The sequence below is a fragment of the Xiphophorus maculatus genome, chromosome 21 (genome assembly GCF_002775205.1).
Source record: "Xiphophorus maculatus strain JP 163 A chromosome 21, X_maculatus-5.0-male, whole genome shotgun sequence".
NCBI classification, from domain to species: Eukaryota; Metazoa; Chordata; class Actinopteri; order Cyprinodontiformes; family Poeciliidae; genus Xiphophorus; species Xiphophorus maculatus.
In genome coordinates this window covers 2,882,860-2,903,362 of record NC_036463.1, presented here as the reverse complement: position 1 = coordinate 2,903,362, position 20,503 = coordinate 2,882,860, and the positions used below count along the sequence as shown (strand labels likewise).

The following is a 20,503-nucleotide window of genomic DNA, read 5'->3' as shown; positions in this document are numbered from 1 at the left end:
CGTGAGGCAATGATAGAAGGAATATTTCCCAAATGAATAAACCTCAAAAACATCTATTTCTTTAAATTTAACATGCCTGCTGGTGTTATGAAGTTTAATCTTAAAATGGAGCTATAAATATACTCGTATATAGATGTATTTATTAGCAGATGCAGCGTTATGTAAGGATTGGACCATATAATTAGGCATCAACAATCCAAAAACTCCCACGCACAATTTGAAACAGCCGGCTATTTCGATTCAAGTATTATGTGGAGCAATATTCAGCAGTGAAGGTCTCGGATTACAAGAAAACAGAGAAGAAGATGACAAGGTCATGCATTTGGGTTACACATTTAAAAAAAAAAAAAAAACATAACTCAGACTGACATAAGCAAACAAACAACCAAAAAAAACACTATGCGAGGTTTGATTTCCAAACTATTGCAATCTGATTGGCAGGTTTAGTGACTCCAGTGATTGCTTGCAGGGACAGAGTGTAAATCTACCTGGGGGTGGGGGAGGGGGGAAATGGACAGGGTTGGTGGTGGGAGGGGGGGGGGTTGCAGTTGCAGTTACACATGCCTCCACTTGGTGGCGCCCTAGCCCTTCTCAACGCCGTGTGGCTGCAGTCTTTGGCAGACCTCTGCGAGCTTTACTCATGTTTTGAAATCCTCAAAGCAATTTTGTGATACAGTGCACACTTCCAACACAGCCGGCTCGTCTGGGCTGGACGTTTCTTGAAAAGAGTCTGACAGTTAAAGTGTGGCGTGAAACCCAACCTGTGTATTATTTAGAAGAAGAAGACATTCTCGCTTGACTTTCTTTGGGGTTCATTAGAAAAAAAAAAGACTCAATATTCATGTTTAAAAAGTGAAACATGCAGCAGTTTCTATTCTAATTTGCACCAACTGTAATAGCATTGCATTGTCAACCCCTAAAAAAAAAAGTCACTTAAGAGTGAGGAAAAAATAAAAAATGAAGCCAGTCAGGGTTGGATTAAGTTTGTGCTTTGGAGCACATGTCCAAAATAAACACCTGGAGCTATTTTTTTTTTTATTTTTTTTAGAGATATGAACGCTACACCACCTCTCCATCAAATTGCAGCACAAGTGCGACTTTCTTTCTTGTGGAGACTCAGAAAGTCAAACAGGTGCAAACACCTGCTGTATGTGCGTAGACACACACACAAAAAAAAAAAACGAAAAGAAAAGAAAAAACCAGCAGGGATGAGTGACAGGTGTCATGCTTAATCTGAATTAACAGCTGCAGAAACAAAAAAAAGATGGATTCATGAGGAGTTTTCAGTCTTATTTTTTTAAATCTTGACGTGATTATGGGTTGAAGTAGCATGTAGATGAGATATGATGGATGGATGAGGAGAAAGGAGGAGAAAACGAACTGCTTTACCTTTGGTTTTGCTCTGCTTAGCATCCATCTGTGTGTCTGAGTGAGCGCTGCTCCGTCTCGGCGCTTAGCGGTTGGAGAATCGGACTCCTGACGGCAGCGCTTACATTCCAGAACTGACAGCGGCACAGCTGCTGCGAATGTGTATGGGACTGTGTGTGTATGTGTGTGTGTGGAGGAGAGAGAAAGAGGTAGAGAGAGAGGGTCCTCCTCGCTCGCTCACTCACTTACTCCTCCTCCTCCCCTTCGTCCACACTTTCCTTCTTTCTTTCCATCATCTCTCACAGTCCCCTCCTCTTCTCTTTCCTCCTCCAGCAGTGCATCAATCCCGTCGGTGGATGTCACCGAGGCGGAGGCGACTCTGCCCCCTGATTGGCTGCCATTCACAAGTTACAGATAAAGGGGGATGAGAAGAACCAGAGCGCCGACTGACGTCTAATCTTCCCTCAATGACGGAGGAATGAAGGAGAAAGAGGCCATAACTTGTAAATCAGAGTAAGAGAGGGAAGAAGGTGGGTTTCATTTTGACCAGTTTAGCTTCATCTTCATCATCTTCGACTCGTAGACTTGGCCGCCAGCGTGAGGCAGGTGCACACACACAGAGTCCAGGCACTCTGTCATCTCTCCTCATTACATGCTGGATGCATATCAATCCGTCTGCATACAGCGCGGCCCACTGAGAGTCATATAACATCTGTGTGAATGCACAATCGAACCACAGAAACGTGGAGAATAAATAAAATGATAAAATTACCAAAATACGGTCATGAAATTGCGAGAATAAAGTCAGAAAACTACAAGAAAAAAGTCAAAATTGTGAGAAGAAATTCATAAAATTACGAGATTAATTATGTAACAAGAATAAAGTCAAAATTACAGGAATAAGTCATAATATTACAAGAATAAAGTTGAAATAATTAAAAAATGAAGTCGTACTCTTAAGAGCATTGTCAAATTACAACTATTCTCTTCTGACAACTTTATTCTAGTATGTGAGTTTAATCTTGTACAATGTCTCGTAATATTTCAACTTTATTCTCCTACAACTTTATTCTACAATAACTAATAATCAATTTTATTTATATTGCCCTTTATATATCAAATTGAAATCTTAAAGGGGTGATGACAAGCTACTGGATTGTAGCTACAGCTGCTCAGAGGCAGCCTGACAGAAGCTAGGCAGTCATTTTCTGCCACTGGCCCAAGGACACAAACAAGGGAGGGCGGATCCGGAATTGAACCAATGAACTACCAATTACTGGGCGAACTCCTACCACCGTCGCCCCCATTAAGACTTTACTCTCATACTTTTAATTTTTTTAATAATTTTTTCTTAGTATAGCCCAAATACTCTTCATGTCGTAGACTTGGCCGCCAGCGTGAGGCAGGTGCACACACACAGAGCCCAGGCACTCTGTCATCTCTCCTCATTACATGCTGGATGCATATCAATCCGTCTGCATACAGCGCGGCCCACTGAGAGTCATATAACATCTCAGTTCAGCTGGAAGGAACAGAGGGAGGAGTGACGTGTGATGGATCTGATGAAGATGGGGGACGTTGCATCTTTAAGGGTGATTTCACACTGTTTGGTGCGTTTTAATCAACTAGTTTGACTATAAAGTCCAGGTCACTGGGGGAGGTGTGAATATGCAGTCGAACGATGGAGTATTAGAGCCACACTAAGAAAAATATTTTTTAAATGAGAATAAATTCCTTATATTCCAAGAATAAAGTCCTTTATTCTTGGAATTTTTCCTCAGGTGATGGAAGGCCGGCTTTGTAACAGTCTTTATGTGTCTCCAAAGGTTCACACCCAGATTTTTGGTCTGATATCTAGTTTCTACCTGTAATAACTGACTCTAGATCATATGTGTCAAACTCAAGGCCCGTGGGCCAAATCCGGCGAGTGGGAGCATGTAGGTATAGGAGGAGTCCCAGGATTGAGCCTTGGGGTGCGCCACATGTGACTGATGAGAAGCTACGCAAAGAATAAAATGTTGATTTTCTTATTTTAAAATGGAATTCATTATTCACTTTTAATGTGTTTCCAATATTATGCAAAAAATGATTAAGTGATTAAATAAAAAATCTGCAAAATGTGCCAATTATCAGATAATCAATTATTAAAATAGACCCTAAATACCATACATTGGTCAAACACATCAAATCCCCTGAAAAACTTTGACCTTGTGATGAAATGTGCAATAGTTCAAGTCTGTTAAGACTCTGGAGATCTTTAGACATCTCCATATTTCCTTAAAACACACCAGACCAGATAAAGTGACTTTTAAAAGACCGCCAGTCGTTGCTTGATGAATAATGTAAGAAAAGAAGCAGCTCCGCTGGCCAGCTTCAATCTGGGCTGGAATTTTATTCTGCTGATATCAGTGTGCATAGATTATCAGCTGTAATGCGCTGCACCAGATAAATAAAAATGCAAACAGGCCAAACTAATTAACATCCAAACGAGTGGCGAGGTAGCCTCCCTCTGATGCCAAGCCAAGTCCTCCTCGCACTCCATAACTCAGCCCCTCGTTGGGTTCATGGCGCTGGGAGATTAAGAAGTAGGTGTGTGTGTTTGCATTTGTTCCCCCTGTGTGCAGTGTTTACCGAATGGTGGTGTGAGTCTGTGTGTGGCGTTCTCTTGCTAACAAGCCTCTGAAAAAAGGAAGCAATTTTGTACCTCTCTGCATAGAATTAGTAATAATTTAGTTGCTATTTACACCCCTGGGATGTTAATTACGCTGTTGTTACGCGGCCCAAACAACTCGGCAAACATCAGAGAATGAGAGCGAGCATTGTTCCAAGCTGCTTGAGGAAATACAGGAACATTTTCAGACTACACTTCTTTAGAAAACACACAAACAAGCAATATCTTCTCATTTTAACTTCACAACCTCATCCGCAGCCAGCGATTCACACAAAGCAGTTTTTTTTGTGCCTCTCTTACTCTCTAGATGAGGACTCTATTACATTAAATCAAAGTTTTCCAGCCTGCAGAAACAGCTTCCTTAAGTAAGAGGTGTCTCTTGATGCTCTCCTAATACGGAGTGTCAGCTTCCATCAGCGTCACGAGAGCATACCACCGAGCTTCGCCCCTGATCGGTTTTCCGATGTGCCGCACCTTCCCAAAGCTGCCAACCACTGCGGATGCTTGGTGGCTGTTCTTTGTGCTACCATCAGAACGCCAGCTGATGACAGGTTGTTGATTTGCCTCTTTGCTTGGCAGTGGTTGACTCACATTCAGCAAATTGTCCAAGCTCCCATTTTTCTCTGTTTTTTTTTTTTGTTCATCTTAAAGTTGACCAATTATGCTTCCTTGAACTGGTTAGTATGAATTTTCGTGACATACAAAACATCTTAATTACATGTTTCTGCACAAATTCATTCTTAGATAATGAGATTTTAGTCAGAATTAATCGTTGTAGGGCGTCTTGTCATTTTAAATCCTGCTGCTTCTGGCCACACCCGCCCAACTTAACATTTACACTAAATTGAAAATGGCTGCAAACAGATGTGCAATTATACAACCGTACATCTTTGAAAAGCAGAAATAGAGCCTCCTGCACAACCAACAAGAATGCAGTAAGTGGTTTCTGGATGGTAAGTCAACAACAGAATCATTGTCTTTTCCAGCAGCCATTGTACAGCACATACAGCAGTAAAACCAGCTGACCAACCAGCCGCTTGGGTTGCTAGGTAACGGCTGGGCTTCCTTGGGGTTGCGAGGTGACAGGCAAAGACTGCTGATTGCTGACGTTACATTGCAGAGGTTTTTGAAACTGCTCATTTTCCACACACCAAAAAACATTAACTGAGAGACACATAAAGACGATTACAAAGTCGGCCTTCCACCATCTGAAGAACATTTCCAGGATTAAAAGACTATATTACGAGAATAAAGTTGTTACAATTGTTTCATAAGTGCTAACAACTTTAGCAATTATGCAATTATTTTATAATTGCTAACAAATGATTAGCCAGACTGGCTAATAATTGTGAGGAGTGAATGGTGCAAGTCAATGACTTAATGTAATATATGGTTTCCTTAGACAGAAAACGTTTTTAACTAATTTGAAAAATAAACGTCTTGATGTAATGTGTTGAAAATTAGCAATGTATAAATAAACCGAACTGAACATTTTAGGGAGATTTACACAAATAATAGTTGAAGCTGAATATTTTAATTTGAGCCTAAGCCCTAACTTGTGCGCACAATTCTTATAAATTACTGTCGTTTACGTTTTCATGATAAACAACAACATGAACTAATCAAAAAGTTTGCTCATGATGACTGTCCACCTAAAAAAATAATTTTAAGATTTAACATACTCTTGGTGTAGAGACAAACAACTAATTAAAAAATACCTTAAGTTATTTCCGCTTGTATTGATTCAAGTCATTGAATGTAAAGTTCAGCAAGGCAGTAATTACCAAATCTCATGCAAAGACACAACAAGGAATCTCAAACAGTCGTCCAACCCACCCTATGTAGTTCTTAAATTTCGGTTTTGAGCAAATGAGCAAACGATGAATTCAAGAATGTAATTAGGTCCTGAGAACTTAATTAGCTTCTTGGGTCTTTGGCTTGTTCACAAGAAGCTAATTAAGGTCCAGGAACTCTGTAAATGTTATATAAGATCTGAAATCCCTCAGGATGGTCAAACATGAGGGATTCTGGAGATCGTTTTGTTTTAACGTCCTTCCACAATCAGTAAAAACGTTTGTTTACAGAGTAAAATATTGGAGGGTCACACTAAAGACTCCTCAATCCTAGTCATCTATAAATGTTAATAATCCTAACTTTGCTTAGGACAGATTTGTGCATTTTGAAAAAACTACATGTGGATTTTTTTTTCCCACGTCGCACAAGTCATGTGATCAACAACCGCATGTTACTACTGGCAAAAACAAAGAAGACAACAGGAAGTGGTAATAGGATAATGATGCGGCATGACCTATTCACATGTGATTTTAATTGCGTTTCTTATTTATTGAAAACCCAGCAATTGCAAATTTGTGGGTTTTTATTACCATTAGTAATGGAAATGCAGCTAGTGAAGACTTCCTCTGATTCTGGGGTGCACAAAATTACAAACTATTATTTCATGTTAGGGAATTCAAACATTTTTTCTCTCAATATTTTATGTAACTTAGGAGATTTTGATTCTGTTCTTATACATAGTCAGACCTCAGTTATAAATATGTCCATAAATATTTTAAGTAAACTTGAACAGCTACTATTTGTAGTTGATATTGTTAAGCCCATTTCTGTTATTTGGTAATACTGACTGCATAGAAAAAAATACATTATTTAATTATAGTTAACAATGCACTCAAAGTTGATCTCCTGTAAATTTAGCATATTTTCACCTGCTTTCTCTGGTTTACATGCTTTAAGGATCAAGTATTGACACAAAAGTATTATTTAATTAGAGCAGCTTATTACCACCAATGTCACAACTATTCCTTTTTAATTGCAGTTTATGGTAGATGAACTGTACTTCATATTAATATGCATTTTGAAATGTAAACTGGGTTTATATAATAAGTTTTTAGTGGTTAGAAAGATACAGGAGATAAAACAAATAGTGTAAAAGTGCGTTATATAAAGTACACTGGCTGAATTGGACGAGAGTTTGATCTGGTTTCATTTAAATTCATTTCACAGATTAACTGCAGCCTCACTGAAAGCTTTGCTGAGACCAACTAACCCTGGGTGAAAATCTATAACAGAGCTTCATTTCCTAGTTCAAGGACACTTTCACTGTTTGAATGGCTCTTATTAGACACGTTAGCTATCACAGGGCCTGAGCTGCCTTTATATTACACAGACTTGGATCCGGGTTCGGAGTTTATCCGAGGTTTATTGCTCTTGTGGAACCGTTCCTTTCAAAAGGCAGTTCAAAAGAGGGCCTCCATTTATACTTTGAACTATAGATATTTAATATTCATTTTTAGCAAGACTAGTAATGAATGAAAACCGGAAAAAAGGACATGTGAAATATTAAACTGGAAAGGAATAAGTCATTTATTGTCACTTAAAATGCCCCACATGAGATGTATATTATCTAATAATCTATCAATTAATCAATATATATAGATAGAACAGGCAACATTTTCAATTCAGAAATCCTTTTTGCTGCTAAATTAAGTAAATAGACATGAACCCCACAACATAATGTTCAATGTTTTTGATCTGATATTTGTCATTCAACCGTCAGATTGATGCAAAGTGCTATTCTACGTACAGTCATAGTTAATAAATTAGAATGTGTTCGCCAATGAAGCTAATTAGTCAGATTAAATGAACCTTTTGAAAATCGACAGGTTATAAACATACACTTGTGCATCAGATCTACAGACTTACAAGAAATGCCATCCTTTATGTATAAAAAGAGACATTGTTTTACATTTTTTACTTGTAAAAGTCTTTTAATTAACTAAAATTAACACGAGAAAGTCCTGACCGTTTTAAAAACAAAATGTAATGTATGTATTGGGTTGTATATTTATGTGTTGATTGAAAAGCATGACTTTGGATACCTTTTTTATGAATTGAACATGATTCTCTATGGAATCCTTTGGAATTATCTTGTCCTCTGCTGAGCTCTCCCCTTGTGCCTGTTCTCTGTCTCACATGTTGGAGAATCAACCAGGGGTCTGCGTGTAGATTTATGGAACAACACAGCAAAAAAAACACCAACAGGAGCAACTTTGTTCCCATCGTTTTTGTTAGAGCCGATGAAAATCAAACTTGTAGTCCTGTTATTAAAAATCTTTGTATTAAGAATTTTCTTTTGCTCCAATATCTGTCTTCTGTTAGCTCCTTCTTTCTGATATGTCCTCCTTCTTTGTGTATTTTTATTTTTTCTCGATCGTACTCCCAGCAGTCTCTGAAGTTCCCACTGAGCATGCTGAAAAGGCAGCGATTAGTCTTCTCCGGACTCGTATTTAATTCAGCTGTAAATCTAAAGTTTTTCCTTAAAGTAAAGTTCAGACGGCACAGTTTTCAGTGCCATTGTTTGCTTCGCACTATGCGATGTGTTTATCTCTTAATCGGGAGTTTAGGAGTCCCAGAGGGTTCATTCTACACAAATGATCAGCAACAGGGGGTCGAACTCTGCCAGATCTTTCACTACACTGAACCCCCCGACTTATCTGATGGATCTTTATCAAGGAATTAGAGCTGTCATGCAGACAAATCCCTCTTTCACATCATTACTGTGTTTTACACCACAATTCATATAGCTCCTGGTGATTTAGTCGCTTTCACTCAACATTTTGTTGGAGAAAAAACTCAATATTTCCCTCCAAGCTTTTTCTTTCTCAACTCTGCTGTGATTTTGCATGCTGAAAATAGTCCTTCACGCACAATACCATCTCCACCATACGCTCTCCGTTGTGACCATTGCGTGTTTTTCTTGTTGCATTCCCCTCTTCCCTCAATTGTTGTTGTCTCATTGGCACCAGCTCCTTCTGGCATCTTGCTTCACCACAACCTTCTCCAAAATATCTGGGAGCATAGATACATGTCTGGTAGGGGTTTACTAACTGCCGACGCGGCCATCAATCCTCCTCAGATCTGGGCTATTTGCCTGCAACTTGCAACGTTTCTCTGAAAATCAGGTCTAAAATGGTGTGAAGTGATAACCTGGCTCCAGGCACTGTCTTCCTCCAGACTTTGTGGTTCATTTTTACCAAACGCATTATGTTTGCCTGGGAGGAGGTGTAGTCTTAGGAGGTATATAAGAAAATATATTTTTTTCTCCATGTTATAGAACATTCCCTCTACTGTTACTATAAATAAAAATATTCTACAACATGGCGGTGTGAGTGTCACACTGTTTTGAGTTCCTCTTGACATTTTAAATCTTTCCAACACCTCCAAACTCAACATTTACATTCGCACATGAAAATGGCTGCAAACAGTTGCACAATTATGCAACCATACATCTTTGAAAAGCAGAAGTGGAGCCTCCTGCCCAACCTATAAGAATGCAGGAAGTGGTTTCTGGATAGTGACATGAACAGCAGAGCAATTCTTTTCCCGCAGCCATTGTACACTCAGCAGTAACATCAGCTGACCAGTAGTGCTCGAGTTCCGTTTGGGTTGCTAAGTAACGGGCCTGGGCTTAGCTGGGTTGCTAGGTAACGGTGCAGTGCCCTTGGAATCTGATTTAACAATTTGTAAGTTTTTGAAATGGGTCATTTTCCAGACACTAAATAACATTACATTATTGCCAGAAAACGGCTGCGTGTTTTTTTTAAGTGCTTGGGCTGTTTTTAAAAACAGTTGAGGCAAAAATGAAAGTACAAAAATACAGTAGGTCCCAATTTTGCTGCAAACTGCAATTTGCTGTTACCTTCTGTGACAATAACAACTATCATACTAAAGCTTTCCTAATTGAAAGAATCTATAATATTTTTGTACGTTAACATAGTTTAGACTTAAAGTGACAATAATTTGAGGCAATTTCAGGCCAGTATTCCACTTCCCAGTGGCAATTTTACAGTAGTTAACCGCGCTAGACATCCAGACACCCCTTCCGTGATGTAATTTGTTACCAACAGTGATTAATTAGAGTTAACAGTCTATATTGCACATTACTTGGTGAAGACCTTCCATCATTGGCTGGCATAAATCCCCCGTAATGTGTGGTGACGTGTGTGGGGATGGGTTGTGTGCATGATGAAGTGTTGTGTGGTGGATTCCCAGCAAAAAGCCCTGAGGATGCTCCTGTCCTAGCCAAAGTGATGACAGTTTAGTCAGTCTGTGAATACTTACTTATGGAAGTGAAACATCTGCTTTTATTGACTAAGCTGGCTGTATATCAGAGAAATTTCATGCTCTGCTGCACTCTGCAGGCTTTCATCAGATGCAGCGCTTGCAGTCTTCAGCTGCTGAAGTTCATTTATTGCCGCACAATTAATTAAGCAAGTTGGAGATTTTTTTTTTGGATTATTAGTTCCTATCGCATATAATTTTGATAACTCAGAACTTATCACTTAATAGTAGAAGATAACAAAATGGAACAATCAAAGCTTTAAAAGTCACCTTGTTTTTCCAACACGGCAGGAAAACAAGATTTAAAACGCTGCAATATGTAATGTAATAAAATCAGGCTTCAGAATGTAATAAAACATTAAAACAGCATCATAATAACAATAGTACATCAAATTTATGTAGTGCATTAAGGACATTATGTAATAGTCGATGGAAAATCTAATAAAACTGCACAACATGCAAAAAATCTGCCAGTGGAAATAGTAATTTTTCAAAAATATTAAATAATTATTGACTTAAAACAAGCTCTTGTCTTGCTTTAAGAGCTTGTTAGTTTGTAAATTACTTTTGTCTTAATTCAAGTGTACAAAGATATTTGCACAAGATTAACTACATGCATCAATGCATTAAAGTTGATAGCCCTAATTCCAACATACATTTCCTTCCAATTATTTACAGGTAAACACAAACAATTCCCTTTTTTTACATATTAAAAGATATACAAAAAGTGGATTTTGAGACAGGAAAAGGTTAGTACTAGTGATTGGACTTTGTGTTGTTAAAAGAAATACTAGTTCCATCGCAGAAGATGTTCAATGTGAAATAATCTGCAATTGGATTTTGTATTTTTTCATCAACATTAAGGAATTATTGACTCATATTTTGCTGAAAAGTTCTTTGTAAGTTAGTTTTGTCTAAATTCTAGTGTCCAAAAATATCTGCACTAGAAACTAGACCAAAAATACTTGGGAAGACTTTTTGTTTTTGCTGTGCATGTAAAATTCTGATTTTGAAGACATTAATAAATGTCTTTTATATATTATGTCTCTTATTATTGTGACATTTAGCAATTAAAAAAATGCAATCTTACTTGACCTAACTTTAGACAATAGGGGGAAAAAGAGCGAATGTGTCTTTTTATTTGGTGTATGTAAATTAATTTTTGGTTTCAAATGTATTATTATTATTTTATTTTTTTTAGCTGCACCCATTTGTTGTTGCAATGGAACAAGAGTCTGAGCTTGACAGGAAAAAACAGAACAAACACAATGAGTGTTTTGAATAACATTCTGCCTGATTGGCTCGTCAATGAAAAAAAAAGGGGGCAAAAAGACATTCAGTTTGAGGAGAATTACCGATAAGAAACCTTGTAAAAGTGAATCCTTGCTGCACCAAAGTGACACGCCAAGATTTCTTTGACTTTTTTCCCTATAACAGCTGCTGTCAATACATAACTGTGTGTAATTAAGGCGCACCCACGAGGTTGTAACACCAGTAACACTAAAGCCACTCCTGTGACTCCTGAGGACAATTTTGCTTTTCCTTTTTTGCTTCGTGAAATGTTTATGCGTTGTTGAGCTCGACCTTTTCATGCACTTAGGAACCATTTTATATGGGCAAAAAATAAAAAAAGGTCCTCAAAACCCTTTTTGCACATGTTTACCAGAGGGGTTTTTTATTCAAAGGCTCAAAATCACAGGAAGTTTCTTGGCCTCTTTGTGAGGTCGTTTTGGTAACTGACGACAACGTGACTCAGAAGCTTGTAGGAGAGAAATTTGTAGTGAAAATATCAATGTATTTTGACGATTAATCGCTTATTCTAATGATTAATTGAATGTTCTAGCGATTAATCGTTTGTTCTAAATTCTGAGAAATCTGAATAATTCTAAATTAATCAATTCCGCAGATTTCTCATTTAGCCACTCGAACCTATTTTACACAATATTAAAAATGCAAACAAGTAAAATTATTCAAAAACTTTTTCCAGTAAGAAAAAAACCTCCAGTCCTCCAGTCCTTTAGCTACAATTGATCATTTGTTGCAAAAATGCATCTGCAGCTAAGAAACCCAATTGCTTTAGTTGTTGCTTTGTTTTGAGCCACATAAAAGAAAAAAATATTGCATATTTTACCTCTTAATATATAAAAAAAGAACAGAGAAAATATACAGAAAGGACAAGACATAGCTTGAGTCATCTAATTCATGTTTTATATAATACTGTATTTAGACATCAAGAATACATTCAGCTCAAAAAGGTGTGGGAAGAAGACTAACTTAATTACTCCCACTCCATAATCACATATATAAATACTGTCTACTGGTTTGTTTGTTTTTTTTGGATTAACAAATGGACAGAAATTGTGCATAATATTTGTTTTCTTACACAATTTGAACCAGATGAAGTAAAAAAATGCCATTGGAAGAGCTTTAGGTAGAACATATTTACAGACAAACAGGGTTTTTCATCTTAAATACAAAATATAGATGTTTTCTTCCACAGTTTTGGCTTAATTACTGCAGTGAGAATGTTGTTCTTTCAACATAATCGTCTCCTTTTGGCATCTGTATTCTCCAGTTAATGATTAATATATTACTAAATTAGTCTGTGATTATTTCAATAATTGATTAATCATGTTTAAGTCAATTAATCGCTTTATCCCTAAAACAGCAGATTAGTCCATAAATTAAACATAAATATCTACATATCTGATCAGAAGGCTAAGTGAGATATTACTGTTATTTGTGAATATTGGTGGAAAACTGCTAGTTCCACAGGCAGATTATTTCACTTAAAACATGGAGGAAATGTCTTATTACATGAGAAATAATCTGCCAGTGAAACTTGTACTTTTACATCAACATTAAGGAAGAATTGACCTAAAAAAATTCCTATGTGTTGCTGAAAAATGACTTGTCTTATTTCAAGTGTACTAAGATAAATGTACTAGAAGCTAGACAAAAACTCTTGGTAAAATTTTGCATTTTTTTACAGTGTTCCCAAAGCATGCATTTCAGGTTTGGCTTTTTTCTTTTCCTACCTCTCACAATGGAAGCCTTTTTCTTTTAGCTTGAACAATGATTACACTCCAGACTGTGTGAAAATTGGTTCAAATGGCTCCAGATTCAATTAGTGTCTTTCAATGGAAGCATGAGAGGTGATTTGATTGGTCATGACTAATGGTGGCCTCAGCAGCGTGTTAGTGGTAAGGAGTCGTTGCCAGGTTAGATAAACGCCGATGTGTAGGTAGGTTTGTAATTGACACATGAAGGTCCAGAAAACACCTCAATATTCCTAAAGATTTTTAGTAGGGCCAGGTGCGATCAATTAATTTACAAATCTGGCTGGAACCTTTTTATTTGTGTGTTTCTGGTACGCCTGTAAATCTAACGCACAAGCAACGTAAACAGTGATGAATGAGAAAGCAACATATCTTGTCCCACTGGGGGTTGATTTTGCTTCAAAAATCGGTCTGACTGGATGCTGGAAAAGACTATTGTTGTGTTCAAGTTACACTAAAAGGCGTTAGCCTAACAGCAAAGCAGTTAAAGCCTAAATTAGCATCTCAATGCTAAACATGTAGCAGCATCACAGACATCCCCAACGCTATTGTCAACGTTCATACTCCACAATTAAAATGTTTTGGTTGAAACATAACCTGTTACGCTTCCTCGAACTTCTGCGGTGGAGATGCTAGGTAGCGGTGGAACTCTGCTGGGGTTGCTAGGTAATGGTGGAACTCTGCTGGGGTTGCTAGGTAACGGTGCAGTGCCTGCTGATTTGTAAACGGCTAGTTGTTGTTTTTTTTGTTTTTTGAGCGCATGGGTTGTTTTTAGAGGCTGTAGAAATCAAAATGTATACAGTACAAAAACATGCAAACGTATGTTCCTTTAATACATTTCTTTGTTTTTCAAAAGAAATCTGGTTTCACCTCAAAGACAAACCTTTTGGTTAAATGAAAAAAATAAATTAATCTTCCAGGTACATGAGTATTTTGGATTTAAGTGTATGTTTTAACAGGAAGAGATTGATTTCAATTTATTACATAAAAATATTATTTTCAATATTAGTGTTTGCATGTTTATGATCTTTTAGAAATGAGATTCGGCTTTATTATAGAAGGGAATTTGTATGTTTTGACAGGCCGGTTGTCTCTCATTCACTCATCTAAAAAAATAGCTTAAAACATGAAATATTTGTGCCTGATAAACAGAAATATTATTTATTCATGTGTTTGTTTTTCTTCCTCCTGAACATTTTTTCCCCAGATGGATATTCTGACATTTGCCTCGAGAGATAGCTGGTCGTATACGCTGTCCTGGCCTTCGTGATTCACAATAGGATAAAAATATAATGCCATAATTCTCGTGCAAATGCTCATATAAACAACATGAGGTGGTGTTTCACAGATGGGAAAGTTCTTGAGCTCGCATGCGGGGTTTTATCTTCTTTCCACCTCGTAACATATTGCTGCTAATTTCAACCACAATCTCCCGTTTTGCTCTCATCCGTGCAGATTTTTCCAACAGCTCTCTAGTTTGTCCTTGTGATCTTTCACAAACTTCAGATGGGAGAAATGCTATTCTGAGAATAAAGCTTTTTTCCCCCCGACTATACATCCCTGCAATGCACGTCATTGTTGCTCAGACGTCTGCTTATGGAGGAAACGTAAACAACAGAAGCCAAAAAAAGACGCCTGGAAAGGCTACTTTACAGTGATGCTGAAAACAGCAGCTGGTTTTTGAGCTGCTATTTCAGGAACCTGAAAGTTTTCTCTGTATAAAACCTAGAAATGGTGACGTGTTATGCTCACTATAGATAGAAAAAAGATAAATTACAGCCAAACGATTCAGAAATTCTGACATTATCAGAAATTTTCTAGGAAAAACGAGGAACTTTCTGAGTTTCAGAAATTTTACATTTGTGACAAAAAACTAAAAATCTTGAGATTAAGCTCAGAAATTGTCTAGAAAAAAATTGAAAATTTCTGAGTTTCAAAATGTGAAAATTGCTCACATTTGAAAGTCAACATTTCTTAACTATCCCAAAATTAGTCTCAAAATTTCTGAGTTTTCTAGCTGATTATGGACTTTTCAAACTCAGAAACTTGAACGTTTTTTCCAGAAAATTTCAGAAACTAATCTCAAAATTTGAGCAAATTTTAGATTTTTCAAGCTCAGAAATTTCCTTGTTCTTTTGTTTCTCAGATTCTCAATTTCTATTTTTCTAGCTAATTTTCAACTTTGAAACTCAGAAATTAATCTCATCAAAGATTAATCTCACAATGTTTTATGTTATAAACTCGAGAACATGTAATTTGTGGCGTTGTCCAGTTTTCAGTTATTGTTAAATGTTGAATTATCCAGTTTATGTGGCTTTAATTTTATGTGGCGGTTAATGAAATCCTATGCAGAGTTTTAAAAAGCTGCGGCTAAGCCTGCCGTTTCTGCTTTGTTTTCACTTAAAACCTGTTTAGAAAGTTGGGGGAGTTATTAGGTTAATACTTTGCAAGCTGGCATTTACTTTAATAAACAGAAGAAAACTAAAACCAGCCGTTTATTATAGTCAATCCAGGCGCAGATAGCTTCTTGGTGAGATTGAAAAGGCTGTTTCTCTGATCAGGATCGTCCTCTGCAGAGGTGTCCAAATGCGAAAGAAATGTCCAAATGGAAACAGAAGCTGGGACACACTGCATGGATTATGTTCTTTATCCCATATAGCCTCGAAGGATTGCCAAGTACGGATGGAGGGAGAGGCATTGGCCTACTGCTCAGTCAGAACTGGAAGGGGTGAGGATTAAGAGCTCTGACAGATTTCACAAACAAAATTTAACTAAAAGGCTCCATGTTAGCCTAAAAAGTACATCTACAAAAATTAGAAAACCATCAAAAGTGAGGTTTACATTACAGATTTTGTTCAAACAGGGAACTTTGTAGATTTTTGATGACATGAATTACATGAATTTATTACGTTGGGGCCTTGAAATTGCAAATAGAAAGCTGTTTTGGTATAACTTTAATTTTAGCATAACTGCCATTTGAGCATAAAATACGTGAATAGGAAATCTTTCTTGTAAAATCTTAGATCATTTGGATCAATGGGACAAGCAGTATAAATAAGTTAAATATAAATAAATACATTTCATTCTAGCATAACTTTGGTTTTACCATAAATTCTTAGAATAAACCCCATTTTAATATAATTCTGCCATAGCATAACTTTTATTTTAGCATAAATCCTGTTTTAGCATTACTGCCATTTTTACATAGCTGCCATTTTAGCATTAAATTACAGCTTAGCATAACTTCTGTTTTATCATGAGCCTTGTTTTAGGATAACCTTAGCTTTAGCATAAACCTGTTGGTAACTTGGCGACTTAAATTATGCTGAAATGTAACTTCCACTGTAAGTTACGTAAGTTACAGCGTAAGTTATAGTTTAGCATAATTTCCGTTTTAGCACGAGTCCTGTTGTGCATAATTTTTGCTTTAGCATAAATCCCAATTTTAGCTCAACTTCCATTTTAACAAAACTGGCATTTTAGCATAAGTTAGATTTTAGCATAACATCCATTTTAGTGTAACTTTTGTTTTAGCTTAAATTCTGTTTTAGCATAAATTTAATTTTGTCATAGCTTCTATTATGGCTTTGAATTTTGTTTAGCCCTTCCGGGCCACCGTAGCCAGAGTACCAAGGAAAAACTCCGACATTAACTGGGAAAACATGCTAACTCTTTGCAGAAAAACCCCAGGCTTTGATTTGAAACCTCTTTGTCTTTATCTCTCTTAAATGGCTCCAGTGTTTTTTCCTTTATGTACCCTTCATGTGCTCGGATTTGCTCGTTACTTCATGAATAGAAAACTGTTCTTTGTTTCCTCTACATTAACTGACCCATATAGCATTTTATTTTGAATTATCCAACCACTTATTTCTGGTTATGTAACTTCTTTTTGTAGGACGCTGCTGAATGCGTGGTCAAGCTGCATGCAGCATATGATGTAGAAGGCTATTATAAATAAAATAAAAGCCCATTTTCACCCCCTCTCCACGCCAACCCTTTGTTTCCCCTCTTTGTTGCGTTTCGCTGCAGTAAATGTTCGACACCCAGCTGATTTGACATCAACCATGTGGCACTTCTGTTCAGTGATGTTGCATTTCTTTTCTGTGAATCTGATTTGCTGTTATTTACAAGATGAGAGACCTTGTTTTCATGAATCCACGTCTTCCAGAAGTGCATTAGCATTTAAAGTATAAAACCCAATATAGCATCTTCGCTAACTGTAATAGCCCACAGCATTTCACTGAAGATGACCTTAAATCCAACTACTGAAAATATCTTCTTTTTTCCTGATTCCTTCCTTCCATGGCAACTTTGCCCTCATCACCATAATCACTGATTAATGACTACAGCGTGACACCGAAATGGAAGCAGCTTGAGCCCTAAAAAAGAGGAGAAAAATCCACCGGATACAAGAAATCTGAAGAAAACCTCTAATCCATCTGTTTCTGCATAAGATGACATTTGCTCATCTGAATGAGAGGTTTTATGGAAGGTTTGCAAACACTAAAATATGGGTCTGAATATATTATCAAATATCTACTACTTCACTGCACTGAAATACAACGCAAACCAGAGTTAAAACATTTCACATAGCTATAACTTAAGAAGTTATTTGTAAATTTTATTCCTTTTTTACCCTAAACATTTTGAATTTAAGATTGACTGTGACATACAGCTGTGGAAAGAATTAAGACCACTTAAAAGGATCAGTTTCTCTGATTTTACTCTTTATATTTATATATTTGAGTAAAATGAACATTGTTATTTTATTCTATGAACAACTGACAACATGTCTCTGAAATTCCAAGCAAAAATGTTGTATTTATTTGCAGAAAATGAAAAATGGGCAAAATAATGAACAAATATGAGGTTTCAGACCTCAAATTATGCAAAGAAAACAAGTTCATATTCATTTAGAAACAACAAGACTAATGTTTTCTGAACTAAGAGTTCATAAATCAATATTTGGTGGAATAACCATGAGGTTTTCTATGGGGTTCAGTGCAAAGGGCTCTTAATTTTTTCTCAAACCAGTGAAAAAGTTTTAATGAAATTTGAAAAATGCAAAACAATTCCCTAAGACGATAAACTCTTAAACCATCAGAAAATAAAAAAATATAAGCATTTCAGTTTTTACTTTTCTATCATTTCAATATCCACCAGAAAGTCCATTATTCCTTACCGGTAACTTAATTCAGACCTGTGAGGACACTGTTGCAATAATTAACAACTACAGATCAACACACAGATGAGCTTTTTTTCTAGATCTTCCTGGGATATTAGTTGTGTAATCCAGGAAATGTTCTGCAGGCAATAGAAGGCCGACTTTGTAACTGTCTTTATGTGACTCTGAAGGTTGAGGGTTACTACACCCAGATTTCAGGCCTGATCAGCAGTTTCTAGCCATAATAACCAATATTTTACATCCAGATTTACTGCATCTGGCCTCTTCCAAGACAGAATTATGACTCGTTTTTTATCTTAATGACAAAATTTTGAAAACTGTCGGATGCGTTTCTGATTTAGAACCACGTATGGAAGTTGGACAAATCGTGTTTTTGTGGGTGCAAAAAGATCAGGATCAAGTTGTTCTGTGTTGTTAGAAAAATTGTTCAATCATTTTAATTCATAACATGTTGCAGTGACAGATTATTTTACTATCAATTTTAAGGGATTATTGATTTAAAACAAGCTCCTATTTCTTGCTGGAAATGTTTACTTTTGTCTTCTTTCAGGAGTATTCAGATGTTTTCCTTAGAAATTAGACAAAATCACTTGGTAATATTTTGTGTTTTGCAGTGCATACCTTCAATTTCTTTGAAAATTGTGAGTAAAATCTAAAATGTGAAGGGTTGGATTTCCCACTGCGTCACCATCACCTTTTAAGGTTTATTTTGTTCCATTAGGGCCCATAAACATGGAGCCACACTGTTATTAACTTGGATTTATTAAGTCCAGTAATTCCTGCCTTATTATCTCTGTTGTTTTGGCTGATGGGGTTTGAATCTACGCAGGCAACCGCCTGTTTACCACCATCCCCTTACTTTCTAGAGCATTACCACAAAGTTAATTAGCTTTGCTTCCTAATTGGGTACAGAAGATGCTGGTGGATTTTTTTTCCCCCTTTTTGTTGTGACAAAAGCTGGTGGAATAAAGCTTGGTCCACTTTCAGCTCAGAATGAGATGGTTAACTGTGGCCTGCTGCAGCTGTTTTCTCCCTCTGTGTAAGTTTCTGTGCCCAACAGGCTCCATCTTTTATTAAACTCCTTCCTGCTCCAAGTCTTGCTCTGACAGTTAGCAGAAGGTAGCATGTAAAACTACTTTGAGAACAACTCACGCTCTGCAGTGCACCTCCACTCCTCTTTCTGACAAGTGGTGACATAGTAACTGTCGATCTTTCCTCCCCTATTATGAAGGAGGTTTCACATTTCTCCACTTCAGGGCTGCCAGTCGTCTTTTCTCTCCCCACATTTCTCCTTTGAAACTTGCTCTGCTGCTACAAATCAAATCATGACGTATCGAGCAGAACCGCTCTCAAGTAGCGGCTGCTTTGACAACGCTGCAGACAAGCGTGGATGTCTGGCAAGGTGCATGGCTCCCTATGGTAGCTGGCTGTGCAGCATCAAAAAGGGGTCATTCTGACACCTGGAGACGTATTAGAAATCACTTGCTTACTTTTAGAAAAATCATTTGAATTTAAATTCAGAAATACTTTATTAAAGTTTTTGTAACTTGTATTTTGTTGTAGATGCTGTAGCAGTCTGTTATACAGCGATTTCAAAGAAGCCTCTGACTGAAGAGAGAGAAATTTTTTTTTTAGAAAATCCTTTTTCGCGTTTGCACAAGCATCTCCAGGAAAATAGCAAAAATTAAATAAATTAAAATCCCCTCAAAAGTAGAACTACACTGCAAAAACAAAATCTTACTTAAAAGCTGAAGGTGAAGTAGTGACAAATGGAACCTATCTGTGTTTTTCACCGACTGCACTGCAAAAACATAAAATTTTACCAAGTATTTTTGGTTTATTCTAGATCAAACATCTTATTATACTTGAAAAAAGACAAAACTATCTTACACATAACTTTTCTGGAAGACAAAGGAACTTCTTCTAAGTCAATAACTCATTTAATATTGATTAAAAAGTACTAGGTATAAGTCACATAATCTGCCAGTGGAAGTATTAGGAAATATTTACTTAAAACAAGCTGCTACATCTTGCTTAAAAATTACTCTCAGGTCAGTGTTGCCTTATAAGACATTTACACTA

The 20,503-nt window shown here is 36.8% G+C and overlaps 1 protein-coding gene across 2 annotated transcripts in view; it reads right to left on the bottom strand.

Annotated features, from left to right (window-relative positions):
* LOC102224326 (cadherin-10-like) overlaps positions 1 to 1,575 on the bottom strand; it is a 40,791-nt gene extending 39,216 nt beyond the window's left edge. Inside the window, exon 1 of one of the 2 annotated variants that reach the window (XM_023326831.1) lies at positions 1,390 to 1,575. The gene's annotated coding sequence lies outside the window, so the exon portion shown is untranslated. The remainder of the gene's footprint in view (positions 1 to 1,389) is intronic. The other variant, XM_005803631.2, reaches the window with a different exon arrangement.
* Positions 1,576 to 20,503: the final 18,928 nt, after the last annotated feature.